This window comes from Tamandua tetradactyla, chromosome 12 (genome assembly GCF_023851605.1).
Source record: "Tamandua tetradactyla isolate mTamTet1 chromosome 12, mTamTet1.pri, whole genome shotgun sequence".
NCBI classification, from domain to species: domain Eukaryota; kingdom Metazoa; phylum Chordata; class Mammalia; order Pilosa; family Myrmecophagidae; genus Tamandua; species Tamandua tetradactyla.
This window is the reverse complement of record NC_135338.1, coordinates 91,332,533-91,353,363: the sequence shown is the minus strand read 5'-3', so window position 1 is coordinate 91,353,363 and position 20,831 is coordinate 91,332,533. Positions and strand designations below refer to the sequence as shown.

General features: G+C 39.2%; 1 long non-coding RNA gene across 1 annotated transcript; it reads left to right on the top strand.

Moving 5' to 3' along the window:
• Positions 1 to 8,625: 8,625 nt before the first annotated feature.
• LOC143652476 (uncharacterized) lies at positions 8,626 to 18,220 on the top strand. Its single transcript, XR_013160710.1, has 3 exons — positions 8,626 to 8,769; positions 12,408 to 12,510; positions 13,307 to 18,220. It is a non-coding gene; the product is annotated as an uncharacterized LOC143652476 (long non-coding RNA).
• The last annotated feature ends 2,611 nt before the right edge of the window (positions 18,221 to 20,831 follow it).

Genomic DNA, 20,831 nt, shown 5'->3' with positions numbered 1-20,831 from the left:
CACAGCCTTCTTGCACTTCAGCACTGGGGTTGGGGGCCATCTAAACAGCAAAATCCCCAACAAAAAGCACAAAAATGTGGGAAATGTGGCACTGGCTAAACTGTGAAAAGAAGCTTGTTTATAGTCTGAGCTGAAACAAAAAGGCAGAGAGTTGCCTTGTTCAACTTCAGCTGGGAGCGTGTGCATTGGGCAGTTCAATTTTTTTTTTTTTTTTTGTAAAAGCATTGTGTGTATTGATTTGGGGGTTATAAGTAAATTTTGGGGAGTAGGCAAATTAGCAAATACAGAATCCATGAATAATGAGAATCAACTGTATATATTATGGGTGAAATATATTGAAGGCCAACTTTCTGACAGACATAGGGCTAAATGGCTCAACCACTTCATCTCATTCCATCCTCATCACAGCCCGAGTAAGGGCATGTTATTACTGGGCTCATTTTAGAAATGTGAAAACTGAAGCTCAGGGAGGCTAACTTCTGCAGGTGGTGCAACGGGCAAAGTGGAGCCAAGTCTACACGAAGCGCTGCCTTCCCCTCTGCGCCTGGCACGCAGCCTACAAGTGGGACCAATTCATGCTTCAGAGGGTTCCTGCATGGACAAAGCGAGGTAACCCTCACTGGCCCTAGAAAATGATTGTTAATAAATAAATGAATGACTATTGTAGAGCTCATCAACTATTTGCCATACTCTTCAGCTGCTTTCCCTAATCATTCATTTATAGAGGTTCCCCTCTGATGGGGATAAATAACCATGGTAAAAAGCTTCCCAATCCTGCACTACAGAAATAGCAGGTTTAACACACAATTTACAAGGGAATTGCTGATATTTCTGATCTGACCTCACTTATGGCAACATTGAAATAATTATGTTTTTTTGTTGCTATCAAACAACATTGCAATAGGTTATAAATACCTGCATACGGAGTAAACCCTTCCTTCTCCTGTTTGGTCTAACCTGGCAACAGATTCCTTCTCTAGTGTGCCATGGGCAGCCCAACACACAGGGCAGCCCCAGAGAACTCAGCTGGGAGCCTCTTTTCCTTCTGTGCTTTTGATAAGGCCTCTCCATGGGTTGACTGCAATGACATGCTTTGAGTTGCTGTTTTCCACCTTGTGTCATGGACTGTTTCAAACTTGTAGAGCAATAACCCTATGGATTTATCCCTCACTGCAATGAAGAAGAACAGAATAAAATGAGATACTACATGTAAAAGTACTTTAGCATTTTTTGTAAAAATAAATTAAAAATCAGTTTATTTGCTCTTCTCAGTTTTATTTGCCTCATTTCTACCTTAACCAGCTAAGAGGACACTACATTTTTCACTTTTAAAAAGATTCAGGGATAGAAACAGGGATGAGGCAATGGATGAAATAAAGGACTTGAAGCCAGAAGTTAAGGGTCTTTTAGATGCAGCTATGGTCTGAAGATGATTTTAGCAGAGTCCCTGACTGCCCCTTCCGGTGGTGAAATGACAAAGGGACCAAGTGACTGATGCCTAATTTAAGGAGTCTTAGGAGTGAGGAAAGTTTGGACCGTATTATTGTCCTCTGTAAAATGAGGAGGGTGACGCTACATTACATCATGTCTAGTTCTTTTTAGCTCTAATGTACTAATCAGCACCAAATAAATAGCTCAGCCCATAAACCTCTGCTTACAGACAAGACCACACTAAGCCAATTCTAAGAGGTGAGAGGCATCCAGAGAAGAAAATTCCAAGGCAAGTATTTACAGTTCATCTCTTACAGTGGTTGTAAACACCCGTACTGGGCTTGAAATCATCATTCCTCCTCCTTGTTTTTTTCTTTTCTTTTTTTGGTGATGATTTAAAATATCAGCAGGTCCCTACAGTATAATTTTTGTATCATATAAGACTACATCTCTTTTCAGCTTTTCATTTCCAGGATAAACTAATCCAGTTATTTTTTAAAGGCCAAGTCTCTTAGTGTGTCATCCTGACCAGTTGTAATTTCCATTCCTGTGTTTTCAGGATTGATGTAAAGGAGTTAAAAGCTTTTCCGTGCCCTTCATTATCTCTTTCCCAAAGGTGAAATTTAACTGTTACAGCAACACTCCTGCAAGTAATGTCCCACATGCTGATTTCCCTTTACACGTTTCCAATGGCTGACCGAACCATAGCTAACAGATGTCCTCTTCGCCGACTTGGAAATTATCATAGGTACCATGGAGAGGAGGGGGAATTATTGTGGCCAGCTAGACAGAGTTCTAGGCCAGCTCTTTCGCTTTGTGCCTTCTTCACCTGTAAAATGGGAATAATGTCACTTTGGGGTTGCAGGAAATGTGATCATGTCTATAAGCATTAGTCGTCATCTTTCATTCATCTTTCATTCTTAGTCTCTATGAAATGAGAATTTCTACTTTTTCCATTCTTCTTTCTTCTTCTTCCTCTTCCACTTCTTTCTTCTTCCTTCTTCATTTATTTACCTGTTAACAAGGAGAACATTGCTGAGGCCATGATATATACAAACTATCCCTTACCCTCAACGGCAAGATATACCTACCTTTGAGATTAAACCCGGCCAGCTACCCTTCCTGACCACACACCTCAGACTGGTAAATGGCAATTGGCAATCTGTCAGTTGTTGTGCTGGGATATAAATACATGGGCTACTCTTACCAGCATCTCCATTTCCTAGTTTAATAAAATTTTCTGATTTCCCACCATCTAGGCTTCTTTCTATCCAGCAGGTCAGTGGGATTTCTTTCATTAAGGAATCTTGCAGCAAAGTCCCCTCCAACCAGCTGGGAGAATTTTGATTGCCCACTATGTTTTTCACTGACCTCCATCCTCCTTATTCTTTCTTGAACAGCTCTTATTAACACCTTTGCCTCCAATTCTATGTTTTCATGCTGGAGCAGCCTTTTCTTATGTTTTTACACCAATGGTACCTGGTGTATCACTCAACATCAAACCAATTCCTTCTGGAAGTTTCAGAAACAAAATTGGATCCTTTGTTCAGAAGTCCCTTCATTTCCTTGTTTTCCCATCCTTTGTATGTTGTATCGAAAGTGGCTGCAGCTTCTGGAACAGTTGTTCACCTTCTAGAACAGGCATGACCCTCTTCTGGAATTGTCTTATGCTCTACAATGCAGGTAATGCAGTTTCTCATAAAAGTTGCTGGTAGAGCAAAAAAAAACAAATTTTTAAAAACCCACAAATGGTGCATTTCGGGAGTTTCATTTAGTGAAATATAGTTCCTCTTGGTAGTTTGCCAACTAATTTCTTTAGCAGACAGTGAAATTTTGGAAGTAAATGACTTGGGGGTGGGAGTGGCGGTGAGAGGAATCAGTACTCTAAATCAGATGCCAGTTTCAACTGATGTGACTTTCATTTATGACCCATAGCAAAGAGATAAATTCACTGGTGAATGCAACATATTACCATCACAACTTTGTTCCCTGTTCCTCACATGGAGAAGAAAAAAGGAAAAAGAAACCTGTAAGTTTAAAGGTAAATGAATGGCTGGGTTCCGGTCAGATACACTCACAAAGTATATTAAAAATCGAGTCTCTTACAAAATGCACCCAATAGACCCTATATGAACATTTTTGTATTTATAATAATTAAAACTTCGCTTGATATAGACATCTTTGTATTGGTTTAACTTTTAAAGATGGATAAGTGGATCTATGGAAATTAAAAGGGAAGTTTGCAATTGTCTTTCATCAAAGGCGCTTAGGTATTGCTAAACTGATTTCCAGTGTGCTATTTACTCCCATCAGCGCCATCACTGTCACAGGTAGTTTCATGTTTTCCGTCTTGCTAATTTGATAGGTGGAAAATGGAATCTCATTGTTGCTTTATTTTACGTATCTTTGAATTCATGAGATTGGATTTTTTCCCAAATATTTCCCAGCCATTTATATAACCTGTTTGAGAATTTCCCAGTAGAATCCTAAGCACAATTATCTTTTCTTAGTGAATGCTAGGAACTTTTTAGATATTAAGACTATAATTTTTAATATTATTAATAAATAGTTTCCCTAGTCTAGAGTTAGTTTTTTGAGTTTCCAATTAATTAGTTTATTTTTGGCCCAGAGGATTTACATTTTTATCTATTTGGTTCTATCCATTGAGTTATCCATAATTCATTCCATTGCCTTTGAGACCAGAGTAACCTACTTATTTATCTTTTCAAGAACTGTAATGATGGAAAGAAAGTCAACTTTATGCTTACAGCTTGGCAACAAAGGAATTTTATAAGTATATATTTGTAGAGGTAGGTTGAGAATTCGTTCTACTTTTGAATCTGAGATGTGTGGATTTAAGAAAGCATCTCTCTGAACCTTCTTGGAAAACTTTGTGTCTGATGCTCCTTTTATCTATGGTATGGACAGATGAGTAAAACATAGGGATTAAAAATAAATAAATAATAGGGGGAACAAATGTGTGTTGGTCTGAATCTCTGGTGGACCCCAGAAAAGCCATGCCTTTTAATCCTCATTCAGTATTGCTGGGTGGGAGCATTTTGATTGTTTCCATGAAGATGTGACCCACCCAATTGTGGGTGGTAACTTTTGATTAGATGATTTCCATGGAGGTGTGTCTCCACCCACTGAAGGTGTGGTTGCTTACTGGAATCCTTTAAAAGAGGAAACATTTTGGGGAGAGAGTCCCTTTTGGTAGAGCCACGTGAAAGCCAGCAGACACCACCATGTTCACCATGTGCCCCTCCAGCTGAGAGAGAAACGTTGAACATCTCTGGCCTTCTTGAACCAAGGTATCATTCCCTGGATGCCTTAAATTGGACAGGTCTGTGGACTTGTTTTAACTGGGACATTTTCTCGACCTTGGAACTGTAAACTAGCAACTTATTAAATTCTCCCATTTAAAAGCCATTCCGTTTCTAGTATATTGCATTCCGGCAGCTAGCAAACTAAAACAAAATGTTAAAATAAATTTAGTAGATTGAAATGCTAGTGATGATTTCAATTGTTTTAAGCCACCCAATTTATGGTAACTTGTTCCAAGACACAAGGTTTTCATAATCACACAGTCACATCGCGAAAGCTTTATCATTATACAATCATCTCCAAGAAACATGGTTACTAGAACATAGTTCTTCATTTTCAGGCACTTTCCTCCAGCCTCCCTATTATACCTTAACTAAAAAGGTGTTATCTATATAATGAGTAAGAATAACTTCCAGGATAACCTGTCAACTCTGTTTGAAATCTCTCAGCCATCGACACTTTATTTTGTGTCATTTCTCTCTTCCTTCTTTTGGTCAAGAAGGTTTTCTCAATCCCTCGATTCTGAGTCCCAGCTCATTCTATGATTTCTGTCCCATGTTGCCAGGAAGGTTTATAACCTTGGGAGTCATGTCCCACGTAGAGAGGGGGTGGGCCATTTTTAAATTAGGTTGTTTGTTTCCTTATTGTTGGGTGTTAAGAATTGTTTGTATCTTTTGGAAACAAATCCTTTATCAGGTAAGTCTTTTATAAATATTTTCTCCTAGTCTGTGGCTTGTCTTTTCATTTTCTTAGCAGTGTCTTTTACAGAGCAGAAGTTTTTAATTTTAATGGAGTAAAATATATCATTTTTTTCTCTCTCATGGATCTTACCTTTGGTGTTGTATCTAAGTCATTGAAACAGCCAAACTCACCTAGATTTTCACTCACATTTTCTCCTAGATGTCATATGAATTTGTATTTTACATTTAGTCTGTGGTCCATTTTGAGTTAATTTTTGTGAAAATTGTACAAGCTGAGTTCAGTTTTATATTTTGCACATTGAATGTCCAGTTTGTACACCATTTGTTGAAAAAAATATCCTTTCTGCATTTGAATTGCCTTTGCTCCTTCATCAAATATCTAATTTTTCTATTTCTGAGCTCTGTATTCTGTTTCTTTGATCTGCTTGCCTATTCTTTCAGCAAAACTATTCTGTCTTGATTATTGTAAGTATATAGTAAGACTTGACGTTGGATGATGTTCTAGTTTGCTAGCTGCCAGAATGCAACACACCAGAGATGGATTGGCTTTTAATAAAAGGGGATTTATTTCATTAGTTCTTTAGAGGAAAGACAGCTCACTTTCAACTGAGGTTCTTTCTTATGTAGGAAGGTACAGGGTGATCTCTGCTGGCCCTCTTTCCAGGCCTCTGGGTTCCAACAACTTTCCCCAGGGTGATTCCTTTCTGTATCTCCAAAGGCCTGGGCTGAGCTGCGAGTGCTGAGATGAGGTATGCTGAGCTGCTTGGGCTGTGCTACCTTGAGCTCTCTCATTTAAGCACCAGCCAATTAAGTCAAACATCATTCATTGCAGCAGGCGTGCCTCCTAGCTGACTGCAGATGTAATCAGCAACAGATGAGGTTCACATACCATTGGCTCAGGTCCACAGCAACAGAACTAGGTGCCTTCACCTGGCCAAGCTGACAACTGAATCCAACTACCACAGATGATGTCAGTCCCCTTGCTTGGTTCTTCTTTTTCTTTAATATTGTGCTGGCTATTCTGGGTCTTTTGTACTTTCCATGTAAACTTTAGAATCAGTTTGTCAATATCCACTAAATAACTTGCTATGATTTTGATAGGATTGATTTTTATTTCCTGCTTAGTACTATATTGCATGGATATATCACAGTTTATTCAACCAATCCCCACTGATGGATAGTTAGGTTGTATACAATCCTCTGCAGATAGTATAGCAAGGAATAACCTCGTACATCTGTCATTTGGTATTTTTTTTTATAGTGTATCTTTGAGATAGATCTCTGGGAATGGAGTTGCCATATCCAAAGGCAAATATATATATATTTATTTTAGTAGCATATATACAACATAAAATTTGCCATTTTAACCATTTTTAAGTCTACAATTCAGTCACATTAATTACATTTACAAAGTTTTGCTATTATTAACATCATCCATTATTAAACATTTTTCATCGCCCCAGACAGAAACTTTGTACCCATTAAGCAATAATACCCCCTTCCCCTTTCCCCCCAGCCCCTGGTAACCTCTAAACTACTCTATGTCTGTATGAATTTGCTTATTTTAGATGTATCATATAGGTTAATCGTAAAATATTTATCCTTTTTTGTCTGATTTATTTCACTTAGCACAATGTTTTCAAGATCCATCCATGTTGTAATGTATATTAGAACATAATTCCATTTTATGGCTGAATAATATTCCATTGTCTGTGTTATATAGATGTTTTTGCTTAATATTGCCCAAATCCTTTCCAAAGTGGATGTGCCTTTGGCATTCACACTAGCAATGTATGATGAGGCTTTTTTGTGCACAGTTTTGCCAATATTATGTATGGTTGAGCTTCAGTGTTTTGACAATCTATTAAATGAGAAGTTATACTTCATTAGAGTTGTATTTTTCATTTCTTTTATTGTGAGTTACTTTGAGCATCTTCTCATGTGTGGAAAGACTGCTTATATTTTCTCTCTTTCCTGCCTTATTGAATTGAAAGTGTTTCCTTTAGGTGACTAGCTGGGTGTTTTGGCCTTCAAATAGGAACATGGTAAGGGGAATTTTGGTGAAGAACCTGAAACGCAGCCTGGTTTTCTAAGAGGTGGTAGCACAAAGTTACTCTAATTTTAGTTCCAGCCTTTCTCAAGTCATCACAACACCTCTTTCCTGCTGCTCCAGGGGCAGCTTGCCGCCCAATGGGAGAGCCGCCATGCCTACCCCGGAGAGCCTGTGGCTAGCTCTCCTCTCGTCTTAGTGCATCTCTAGCTTCAGATCCACATGAAATATCTCTCTGGTTGCCATAGCACAACAGTGCCAGTTAAACATCCTCCCCTGGTTTCCTATTTGGCTTAGACCCAGCATCACAAACAGCAACTCCATCATAGAGAAATCACTTCTTCTATTCTGGTTTTGCTTTGTTTTGTTTTCACTCAACCTTCTTGTTTTAACTTGGCTCCATCTCTCTCAAGGCTAAACTGCAAAAACATCAGTTCCGTTCTATCATCCAACTCTCTTCCCTCTCTTCTCCCATAATAGTAACAGCAAACTTTTTCTTATCATCGTGACATACCAAACATTGGTGTGAGGATTTTATATATTTACTCAATTAATCCTCATAGCAGCCTAACGAAGCAGTTGTTATTATCTCCATCTTAAACATGAGAAAAGGGAGGCACAGAGAGGTTATTTAACTCTCAGAAGACTAACACACAGTAAGTGGCACAGCCTCGATTCAAAGCCCTGCAATCTGACTCCAGACCTGGACTCTTAACTCTCTGCTATTTCCCTCTCTTATAACACAGACCTTAGCTGCATACAGACATGACTCCACTGACCCTAGTTTTGGGCTAATATTAGGAGCATTATGGAATCACAACTTGTCATTTGCTGCTATTCTCCACTTACAGGCGCTCCCACATTTCCTGTACAGCCATGATTAGCATTCACAGTAACAACCAAATGAGGCACAAAGTCTTGAAGGCCTTCATGAACTCTTAAAAAGCACATATAATTTCATACAGGAAAATTCTGGCGTACACTTCGTTTAGTGTATCACAGATGGACCTTCCTCGTGTGTCTAGGTAAAGCTTGGGGTAGATTGTCGTACTTTGGCCTGCGTGGCCCTCCACTCCCATCCCCAGCCCTGAACCATTTAGACTTTGTCCGGCGCGGGGCGTTCGTCCTCCTAACGCCTCAGGTACCTGCTGCTGCTTCGAAGGATGGCTGTTCCCAGGCTGAGACGGTTTGCTCAGGCAACACAACTTCAGTCCAAAGTGGGAGCTCCTCCCTGGCACTTCCTCTCTTCTACTTCTGTCTCAGGTATGTAGATATCTACCTCTGCTCTCAGAAACAAAATTCAAGCAGGCCTTTCTTGTCTCCAGGGCTCAGTTCTGCTTCCTCCCAGAAAGTTGGGGTGTTTGTAGTTCGTGGGAGGACAAGCTCATAAGAAACTTTCACTGGTCTGTAGTTAAAATGTTTACAACAAAATATTTGAACAGAGAACACTGGCGTTCCTCACTCGTTCTGTAATGAGGCTGAGTAAAAAGAAAGGTTAAGAGTTCCTTTAAATGGCCTTCTTACCTAAGCTTTATTTTATATAGTATTTGGGTATTAAGTTAGCTGTGCTGAAGCAAAACCTTTTCTCATTTTAAACATTATTCAAATAAATAGACTGAACCGGAGACTGTTGGTAAAGAAGGGGTTAAGACAGGAGTTCTGTGGGATCCCAGTACAGTGGCAAAGCCAGGCTGCTGGGAGCTCTAATTCTTACCTGATCTTGCAGTTTTTTATTCCCCACTCCTGGCTTTCCCTCGGCTGTCTCTCTCATGTCTGTCTCCTCATTGAGTCACAATCTTCCCTCCAACTCTGCCCCTATTTCCTAGAGTTTATAAATATATATTTTTTCCCAATTCTGAGTACCCTTTTCTTTTCACAGTTTTACAAAACACTGAATGTAGCTGGCTCATGCCATAAAAAAACTTCAACTTTAAATGTGGTCACGTCACATTATGGATTCTGACCTCCGCAGACCTGAACCCTGATGCTGCAGGTTACATCAACTGAGTTCCCTGCTTTATTAGTTTTGTTGATTTTCAGATGCTATGCTTTATGCTCAGCATGAAGTATAGCTCATCTTGTGAAGGAAGGCTAACTGTCTATTATATAATCTACTGGTTTAAGCCAAAATGGGAGTTATCAACTAACCGGAGGATTAAAAAGCGTACCTATTTCTTTCCTTCTTTATGCTTTTTTTTCTTTTGCTGATGAGTGAAAAAGAAAAGGGAAAAAGCAAACAAGTCTGGCAGTCTCATCATTGGCTAGGATAGCTGATAAAGCACTTAGTGGGAGAGGTAGGACACCGATTATTGACAGTTCCTGGTGGGAGATTAGGGACTGGCAGGGGAAGAGCAAGCTGCCAACACTGGACTTTGGTGGGGAGAGGTAGGAACCTGGGAACCCGGGAGTGAAGAGGAATGTCAGGCGAGAGGCGTTTCTTCTGCTTGTCCCGAGGTGCGGCCACATTCCGCTATCAGGGAGGGAGCCAGAGAAGGCCCATGATTTATTTTCACTTATTTATTTATTTTATTCTGTATTTTTCATTGGATGAGTAACCCTTTCTCTACCTGTCTCAGACAAGCTTTATGTTGATGCTTAAACTTTTTAAAAAAAATCGGTCCTCGCCTTCCATGCAAGAGACCCGGGTTTGAATCCCAAACCATGCACCCCGCCCCCACCAAGTCCCCGTTTGAATAGCCTCTGGTTAACATATTAAATATAAAAAGTATGACTCTTCAAAGGCCTGCCGTAGGGGGACTAATTGCAGCCCTGCAACTCTCAACTGGGCATCTTCCTCTGCTCATCTGGGTGCTCACACCTCAGAAATCTCCTTCTGCAAGAAACTCTTCCATGTGGTTCCCACCCACTCTGATTCTTCCAGGTGGGTCCTTGCGGACTCATGATTTAGGCCCCCAGTATAGATACTTAATCATATTCTGTTACATATTAGCCATTAATCATTTCATAAATTCTAATCTTGCCACCTGACCTAGATGGCGGATTCTCAAGGGCGAGTGTCTGGTCACCCACTTCTGTTATGTTCTCAGCGCCCCCACACAGCGGGAGGCTGCGTCTGCGGCGTGCAATCGAAAGTGGTCAGGCTGAGGGGCCATGGGACACCAGGCAAAGAGGACACAGCACCTGCCTCAAAGGGTGCAAAGTCTAGTGGGGAGGATAACTGTCCTAGCATAATCTTTGGTTATGCGCAACAGAAAATCACCCTGGTTAGATATCAAAGCAGGAATATACTGGAAAAAATATGAAAGTGCTTAGATGAGCAGTGGATAGTCTGAAGAAGCAGACTTCAAGAAGGGAAGGGCTAGGTATTGCTGGGGATCTGGCAATCCATCTCCTCAGGGCATTATTTCTGGGATGAATCAGTCACAGTTCTTTTCAGTGTTTTAGATATTCTCATCTGAGAGGGAATTCCACTTCCACTATGACAGAGTAAATTCCTAACAGATGGAAACTTCCATAGATAACAACTATAAATTCTGGACAAAATATAAAAAAACAATCACTTGAAGTCTCTGGAGAGTGAAGAAAAGTAGGCAGATTTTGGAGGAGAGTCAAACTTGTGGAAAGGGAGTTTCCACTTTTTGTTGCTTTGTCCTGAGGAAAGGATGCAGTCCTGGTCTGGTAGAGGGGGGTTTTGGCTCTAATAGAAAGACTGCCTTCCTTTCATCCTCAAGAAACAGGGTGCGGGTCCCTAGGCAGCCACACCACCAGAAAATGAAGGAAGGGGGCCGGTGAATCTTAGAGCAGAGAGAGCCAGAGAAGGGAGCAATTTTACCCAATTCTTAGGCTGACTCTGGTACCATGTACAAGTGGTGCAGGCTCTGAGTGTCTTGCATATAAGGCTGAAAGAATGGAACAGAGATCTGAACTACTGCTAATGTAGGTGAGTCAGAATTTGCAATTTGAGTCTAACCAAGGTAATTGCAAGTTAAAACAAAACAACACTCTTCAGAAGAATATAACAGAATGACATCATGAAGTCCAAGATATAATCCAAAAATTGCTAACATATGAAGAACTGGGAAAATATGATCCATATTCTTGGGAAGAGTAATCAACAGAGACCAGCTCTGAGGTGGCCCAGATGTTGGAATTTTCAGACAGGGACCTTAAAGGAGCTATTTTAACCATGCTCTATTAAGTAAAGGGAATTATATTTGTTATAAATGAAAACAGAGCAAATCTCATTGGAAATTTTCTCAATAGGAAATTTTAGAATTGAAAATACAATATCTGAAATTGAAAAATTCAATGGAGGGGATTAATAGGAGAATGGAGGTAACAGAGATAAAAGCCAGTTAACCTGAAGATGTATTAATAGAATATATCTAACCTGAAGAAAAAGAGACGAATTTTTTTTGGTGGGGGGGTGGTGGTGCATGGTTTAGGATACAAACCTGGGTCTCTTGCATGGAAGATGAGGACCAATTTTTAAAAAAAAGTTGTAAGAAAATATCCAAAGATCTAACATACAAGTAATTGAAGCCCCCAAGGAAAAGAGACAAAAAGTGGGACAGAAAAAAACATTTAAATAAATAATGACTGAAAAATTCTCAAATTTGGTGAAAAATATAAATTTATAGAATCAAAGTTCACTGAGCCCCAAACAGGATAAATATAAAGAAATACAAGCATAGGCATGAGAAAATCTTGGAAGCAGTCAGAGAAAAACAACACATTATTCAAAATGGATAATCTTTCAAATGATCACACAGTTTCATCAGAAGCTAAGGAAGCTAAAAGAACTGGAACAACATCTTCGAAATGCTGAAATAAAAATTGAAAAAAAAATTTGCCAACCCAGAATTCTATATCTAACAAAAAATATCTTATATAAATAAAGATGAAATAAAGATATTTTCATATAAGGAATTCATTCCCAGCATAGGTGCTCTACAAGAAATGTAAAAGAACCTTCAGGCTGAAGGAACATGATACCAGAGGGAAACCCAGATCTTCAGGAAAAAATGATGAGCACTGGAAATGGTAACTATTTGGGATTTTTCTCCTTCTAATTTCTTCAAATACGTATTACCATTTGAAGCCAAAATTATAACATTGTCATGTGGGGAGGTGTTTTGGTTTGCTAAAGCTGTCAGAATGCAATATACCAGAAATGGATTGGTTTTTACAAAAAAAAAAGGTTACAAATTTACCATTCTAAGACCGTGAAAATATCCTAATTAAGGCATCAAGAGGGAGATAACTTGACTCTTAAGAAAGGCCGCTGGTATCCAGGTTCCTCTGTAACCTGGGAAGGAGCATGGCAGCATCTGTAGGGCCCTTGCTCCTGGGCTTCATTGCTCTCTGCCTCTGTTTCCAGTGGCTTTCGCTCTGAGTGTCTGTGTGTCCTTGCTCGCCTGTCCAGGAACACCTCTCTGAGCTCTCTGCGCCCTGCGGGTCTCTTCTCAGCATCTCCGGGGCATCTCTCTCCCTCTGTGTCCTTGGCTTGGTTTCATCTGTCTGCTTTCTGTATTGGCTCTCTCCAAAATGTTTCTGGACATTTTTCTCCCTCTAAACATCTCTGGCTCTTTCTTACAAAGGGCTCCAGGAAAGGATTAAGGATCTCCCTGAACTGGGTGGGGTGGGGGGGGGGTCACATCTCCATGGAAACAACCTAAAGGTCCTGTCCATAAAAGGTCTGCACCTACAAAAATGGAGTAGAAGCAACCAGCACAGGAGGTGTATTAGTCAGAGTTCTCTAGGGAAACTGAACCAACAGGAGATATCTGTAAATATGAGATTTTATAAAAGTGCAACTGTGCAAATCCAAATTCCATAGGGCAGGCCATAGGCTGGAGACTACGATGAAGATCTTTGATGAATACTCTGGAGATGCTGACCTGCTGAAAATTGTCTTCTGAATTCTCCTTCTAAAGCCTTCAATTGATTGGATCAAATGTCTCTCATTGCTGAAGACAATCTCCATAGTTGATCATAGATTAATCACCACAGATGCAATCAACTGACTGACGATTTAAGTCTATGAAATGTCCCCACAATAATGGTTAGATCAGAGCTTTCCTTACCAGACAACTGGGAACCATTACCAGCCAGGTTGATACATAAACCTAACCGTCATAGGAGGGTATTGTTAAATGGACCTATATGGTATAATATTAACTCTAAATGGACTATGAAAAGTTGTGGATGTACCTTGTAATTCCCAGAGCAAACATGAACAAATGCAAAGAGGTATAGCTAAAAAACCGATAGAAAAATTAAATTACATTTTAAAATATGTTTAATAATTCAAAACGATAAGTAGAGAGGCACAGAGAAAAAAATGAGGACAAGTAGAAAAAAATTATAAAATGACCATCCTGACCAAAAGGGGGAAAAGAAGTGTAATTAATGAAGTATCAGTGGCTGAGAGAGTTCAAGTTGAGAGGCTATTCTGGAGATCACTCTTATCTACCTACCATAACTTGCCAACCCCCAACCAAAACCATTCCGGCCAATCGTAAAGAACACTTAGGGTCTTATATAATATTCTACAAAGGTTCCATGCACTAGGGTAACTTTCCAGAAACCTAAAACCTCAGATGTGTCCCTCGACCAGATAAGTCCTGAAACCTAGTGGGGGCCAGCCTCTCCAGAACATCAGCTAGTTCCATCTCCCTACCCCCATATTATTGACAGTCCCTTTCAACATGAAAAAGTTAGAATGGCCATAGTCCAAATACCCCTAAAGAGTGGGATGGAAAGATCATAGGTGATGGTGGATACAGAGAAGGTAGGGTTTAACAAATAAGTCTGATTGCTGAATCATTATATTGATATTTCTTTTTGTCTCCAGTGTCTTAGAGCAGCTAGAAGTAAAAACCTAAAATTGTGGAATTGTAACCTATACCAAACACTGAAATCTGTTCTACAACTAATTGTTGTGATGTGCTTTGAAATGTATTGCTTTTTTGTATATACATTATATTTCACAAAAAAGAAAAAAGAAGTCGATTGTGATGATAAGAAAATATTCATTCCTTCTAGCTTCCAATGTTCTGGAGCAGCTAGAAGAAAAAATCTGAGATGATATGTGGTAGCCCATGATAAACTCTGGGATCTGTCCTGTAACTACTTGTTGAAGAGTGCTTTGAAAATGATTGCTTTTTTCTTTCTTTGCTTTGTATGTATGTTATGCTATATAATAATGAAAGTTAAAAACAATACCCAGAATAACGTTTTTATTTATTTTTAGATACTAGTGAGATGTCACCAATAAATTACCTAATCACACAGGAAACAAATTAATGCTTACAAGAGAAGTTTTGGACGATTCTTAATTACTACTTCATGATCCACACTTTAAGAACCACTATATATCTAAATATTTAAAAAATCATAAGTATAATAATTATCACAGAAAACATGATGACATGGTGAATTCAAAATGGAGTGGGGGTTAGCCCATTATTTCCTGTGCACAAGCCCATAGTCTGGAAACAGTTAAACCAGGGCTAAAATAGATCAGCTGAGCTCACCTAGTCATAAAAGCTTTTTAAGGACATGGAGAGATCGTGGGATTACATTCTCGGAGAGGCAGAAGTGGTAGTCACGGCCACAGGCAGTGCAGATGTGCTCCAAGGCTGGCGCCAGGGAGCTGGATAGAGGTGGGTGAGTGGTAGCTGTCCTGGTGAGCTTCAAGGTCACCACCTCAGCTGATGTAGGAGATCACAGATCAAGCTGAATTTGCTAATCCCTGCTCAAAGAGCAAGCTTGAAGATAAGCTATTGCTAAACTTTATTACCTTTGGTGCATATAGCACAACATTTTTTTTTTTTTTAATTTAACATGGGCAGGCACTGGGAAATGAACTCGGGTCTCAGAGAATTCTGCCACTGAGCCACCGTCGCACTGCCCACACAATGTCATTTCATATGTGCTTTCTTACAATATCCCATTTGAACCCCTAAAAGACGTTATTAGAATAAGGACCTTGGAACTTGCAAATGGCAGAGCTGAGGTCATAAGCAAAGTTTTTCGTTTATAGGTGTCCCTTTCCCAAAATTCTACATGTAGTACCAAGCCTGGGATTAGAGAGCAGTGAGTGAGGCACTCGCTTCAGGCACAAAATTTAAAGCACACCTCTACCAACGTTCATTGCAGCATTATTCACAATAGCCAAAAGATGGATGCAACCCAAGTTCCATGGGCAGATGATCGGATAAACAGACTGTGGTATAGTTATGTAATGAATATTCTTCAGCAATAAAAGGAATGAAGTTCTGATATATGCTACAGCATGGAGGAGCTTAGAAAACTTGCTAAGTGGGATAAGCCAGGCACAAAAGGATGTTATGACTCCACTTATATGAAGTATCTAGAATAGGTAAATTCAGAGACAGAAAGTAGATTAGAGGTTACCAGAAGCTGGGAGGAGGGGAATGGGATGTTATTGCTTAATGGGTACAGAGTTTCTGTTTGGGATGATGAGAAAGTTCTTGAAATAGTGGGGATGGTTAAACAACATTGCGAATGAACTTGGTGTACTTAAAGCCACTGCACTTATGTACTTAATGCCACTGAATTGTGCACTTAAAAAGTGTTAAAATGATAAGTTTTATGTTGTGTATATTTTACTACAATAAAAAAAGAAAAAAAAATAAGGGGTGTAAAAAAATTCAGCAGTCAAGACAAATACTAATTTATTTATTTTTATTTTTAAAATTTTTATTAATGAAACCAATCAACATACAATATGAACATTCTTTTTTTATCACATAGTTGTATATTCATCGTCATGATCATTTCTTAGAACATTTGCATCAATCAGAAAAAGAAATAAAAAGAAAACAGAAAAAAAATTCATATATACCATACCCTTTACCCCTCCCTTTCATTGATCACTAACATTTCAATCTACTAAATTTATTTTAACATTTGTTCCCCCTATTATTTATTTATTCTTAATCCTTATGTTTTACTTGTCTGTCGATAAGGTAGACAAAAGGAGCATCAGACACAAGGCTCTCACAACCACACAGTCACTCTGCGACAGCCATAATCATACAATTATCTTCAAGAAACATGGCCACCGGAGCACAGTTTTCAGGCAGTTCCCTCCAGCCTCTCCATTACACCTTAACTAAATGGGTGATATCTATTTAATGCGTAAGAATAACCTCCAGGACAACCTCTTGACTCTGTTTGGAATCTCTCAGCCATTGACAATTTATTTTGTCTCATTTCGCTCATCCCCCTTCTGATCAAGAAGATTTTCTCAATCCCTTGATGCTGAGTCCCAGCTCATTCTAGGATTTCTGTCCCAACATTGCCAGGAAGGTCCACACCCCTGGGAGTCATGTCCCACGTAGAGAGGGGGAGGGCAGTGAGTTTGCTTGCTGTGTCGGCTGAGAGAGAGAGGCCACATCTGAGCAACAGAAGAGGTTCTCTTGGGGGTGACTCTTTGGCCTAATTTTAAGTAGGCTTAGCCTATGCTTTGCAGGGTTAAGTTTCATATGAACAAATCCCAAGACTGGGGGCTCAGCCTATTGCTTTGTTTGTCCCCAATGCTTGTGAGAATATCAAGAATTCTCCACTTGGGGAAGTTGAATTTTCCCCCTTTCTCACGATTCCCCCAAGGGGACTTTGCAAATACTTTTTTATTCACTGTTCAAATCACTCTGGGATTTATCAAAGAATCACTCTGGACAAACCTACAAAATCTCATGCCCTACTCAAGGTTCCATGTCAAATAGTAATTTATTTTTTATTTTTTAAAACTTTTTTTATTAATTAAAAAAAATTAACAAACAAAACATTAAGATATCATTTCATTCTACATATACAATCAGTAATTCTTAATATCATCACATAGTTGCATATTCATCATTTCTTAGAACATTTGCATCAATTTAGAAAAAGAAATAAAAAGACAACAGAAAAAGAAATAAAACGATAACAGAGAAAAAAAAAAAGATTATACATACCATACCCCTTACCCCTCGCTTTCATTTACCACTAGCATTTCAAACTAAATTTATTTTAACATTTGTTCCCCCGATTATTTATTTTTAATCCATATGTTCTACTCTTCTGTTGATATAGTAGCTAAAAGGAGCATCAGACACAAGATTTTCACATTCACAGAGTCTCATTGTGAAAGCTATATCATTGTTCAATCATCTTCAAGAAACACGGCTACTCAAATAACAATTTAATGTAATAATTTAAAAAGTTAAATGTGAATGCCAAAATATCCCTGCTGGGCAAAACATCAGCATTTTAAACAAAAGACAAACTATTCATTTCACAATCCTGTATTATTGTGTAATTCGAACATTCATTTCCATCCAGCTGGCCATCCCCAGGCTCACTCCGCTATCAGGTCTTTCGCAGGGTGGGATTGTGAGGTTTAACGTTGGCCTTTGAACAGGTCGAGCAACGTGGGGCTTTCTATACGATCAGTTCGAAAATTTCCACTTGGTTCAAAACATGGAGGATACATTGATAAGTGTATACAGGAGGCACATTTTTCCTTTCACTTCAGGTTTCAATAAAGCTCTTCAAGGCTTTTTCTTTTTCATCATGAGATCAGTATAACATGCATATCAGAACCACCCCGTGCAATTCAAGGGTGGAACCCAGGAGTCCACATTGCTGCAAAGTTCTTAGGAGATTCTTAGCATCCTGATGTTTGAAGATGATGTTTGAGAATCAATGACTCCTGATGGATTCTGTGCATATTTCTTTTTTTTGTTTGTTTCTTTTTTTCTTTTTTGCAAGGGCAGGCACTGGGAATTGAACCCGGGTCTCTGGCACGGCAGACGATAACTCTGCCTGCTGAGCCACTGTGGCCCGCCCTCTGTGCATATTTCTATCATGTCTTCCTCCCCATTTTAACTAATTATTTTTGAACTGAAATTTTTGTACTGTCATGTCAACCTAGCTGATCTAAATATTGTAGCAACAATTTTGAGGGGTCAAGCATATATGAACACGTTTCTCCTTTCAGAGCAATTTATGGTATTTTGTACATGGATAATCTGAGTACTTTAGAGCAGACATGTGCGACTTGAAGTACAAAGTAAACCTCAATGAGAAATTAGTGTTTAAATAAAATAATAAAATTTCAAATGTTTACGTGCTTGCAAAGTAAATAAATATATTTCTGTATTTAATTTTGCCATCAATTTCCTTGTACAGTCATTAAGAGACAGTGGTGTTCAGTTTCCTAACTAATAGTTCAAAGCACGCTTGTTTTAAACTAATTTCAGAGACAAAAATGGAAATATCAACTCTTTTCTTTTTGAAAGACAATGAGGCTGAAATGCAGAGGGGCCACCCTCTCCAGACCACCAACTAGTTCCATCCCCCTATCCCACATTATCAACAGCCCCTTGCAACATGAAAAAGTTAGAATGGGCATAGCCCAAATACCCCTTGTGCTGGTTTGAAAGGATGGATGTACTCTAGAAAAGCCATGTTTCAATCCTCATCCCATTTTGTAAAGGCAGCCGTTTCTTCTAATCCCTATTCAGCACAGTATGTTTGAATCTGTAATTAGATCATCTCCCTGGAGATGTGACTCAATCAAGAGCGGTTGTTAAACTGGATTAGGTCCACCCATTTGGGTGGGTTTTGATTAGTTTATTGGAATGCTATAAAAAGAGGAAACATTTTGAAGAAAGGAAGAGATTCAGAGATTGCAGAGAATGACATAGCCACAAGAAGCAGAGTCCACCAGCCAGCAACCTTTGGAGATGAAGAAGGAAAACGCCTCCCAGGGAGCTTCATGAAACAGGAAGCCAGGAGAGAAAACTAGCAGATGACGCTGTGTTCGCCATGTGCCTTCTAACTTGAGAGAGAAACCCTGAACTTCATCGGCCTTCTTAAATCAAGGTATCTTTCCCTGGATGCCTTAGATTGGACATTTCTATAGAGTTGCTTTGATTGGGACATTTTCTTGGCCTTAGAAACTTAAACTTGCAACTTAATGAATTCCCCTTTTAAAGTCATTCCATTTCTGGTATATTGCATTCTGGCAGCTAGCAAACTAGACCACCCCTAAAGAGTGGAAGAAAGATCAAAGGTGATGGTGGAGTCACACAGAGAAGGTAGGGCTTAACAAATGAATATGATTGCTCAATTGTGGAACTGTAACACATACTGAACTATGAAATCTGTTTTACAACTAATTGTTGTGACATGCTTTGAAATTTATTGCTTGTTTTATATATGCTATTTTCCACAAAAAAGAAGAAAAAAGTTGACTGTGATGATAAATTCAGAGCTGTATGATGATATTGTGAAGCACTGATTATACACTTTGGATGGTTATAAGGTATGTGAATATATAGTAAATATTAAAAAAAAAAAAAAGATAGGGTGGTGTAACTGTGGCTCAGTGGCAGAATTCTCACCTGCCATACCAGAGACCCAGGTTCGATTCCCGGAGCCTGCCCATGCCAAAAAAAAAAAAAAAAAAAAAGACAATGAGACACTCATGTGTCCAAATTTGCTTATAGTATTAAAAATCTCATATCTTAAGTATAGAAAAAATATGATTACTTATAATATGATTTATACATAAAGTTAAAGATGTATATATATATATGTGTGTGTTTGTGTGTGTGTGTGTGTGTGTGTGTGGGCAGGCACCAGGAATCAAACCCAGGTCTCTGGCATGGCAGGTGAGAATTCTGCCACTGAGCCCACCATTGTACCACCCTAAACACATTTATTTTTTCAACAGGAAATTGTACTAGCCTCTTAAATAACAAAACAGCCCATTTGTTCTTTCATTTATCCATTTGAGTATCTGTTAAGGCAGATAGTTGGAAGCTACACCAGTGTTTTTAAAAATTTTTTAAAAATACTTGTTGCTAATAGCTAACAAGTATCACCACGACTGCTGGACACTGACAAACACTCTACATACATCATATCCCCCAGCCACCAAGGTGGCTGTCTCAGGAAGGCAATGTTGGTGGTCCCACTTTACAGATGAGGAAACAGAGGCATGGGAGGTTCAGAACCTGACTGGGGTTAGATAGCCAGGGCATGGCTGAGTCACGGTTCGACTCCAAGGCTGGTGATGCCAAGGCCCCTGGCCTCTCCATGCAGCTGTATTACCTCGAAGAGAAGAGCCCATTCACTGTCCATGTGCTTATGCCTGGTAAGGAGAAAACACTTGTAAATGAATCACTCTACTGCAAATTGAAAATGGCAAGAGCCCAAGTAAAGTCCAAAGAGTTCTCAGAAGAGAGATGCTTCTGGTTGGCTAGGCAGGCATGTTTCATAACGTGCCAGCATTTCAAAAATTCTATCATCGTGCCAGGGGCAAAATCTATTTTTGACCACCAGTC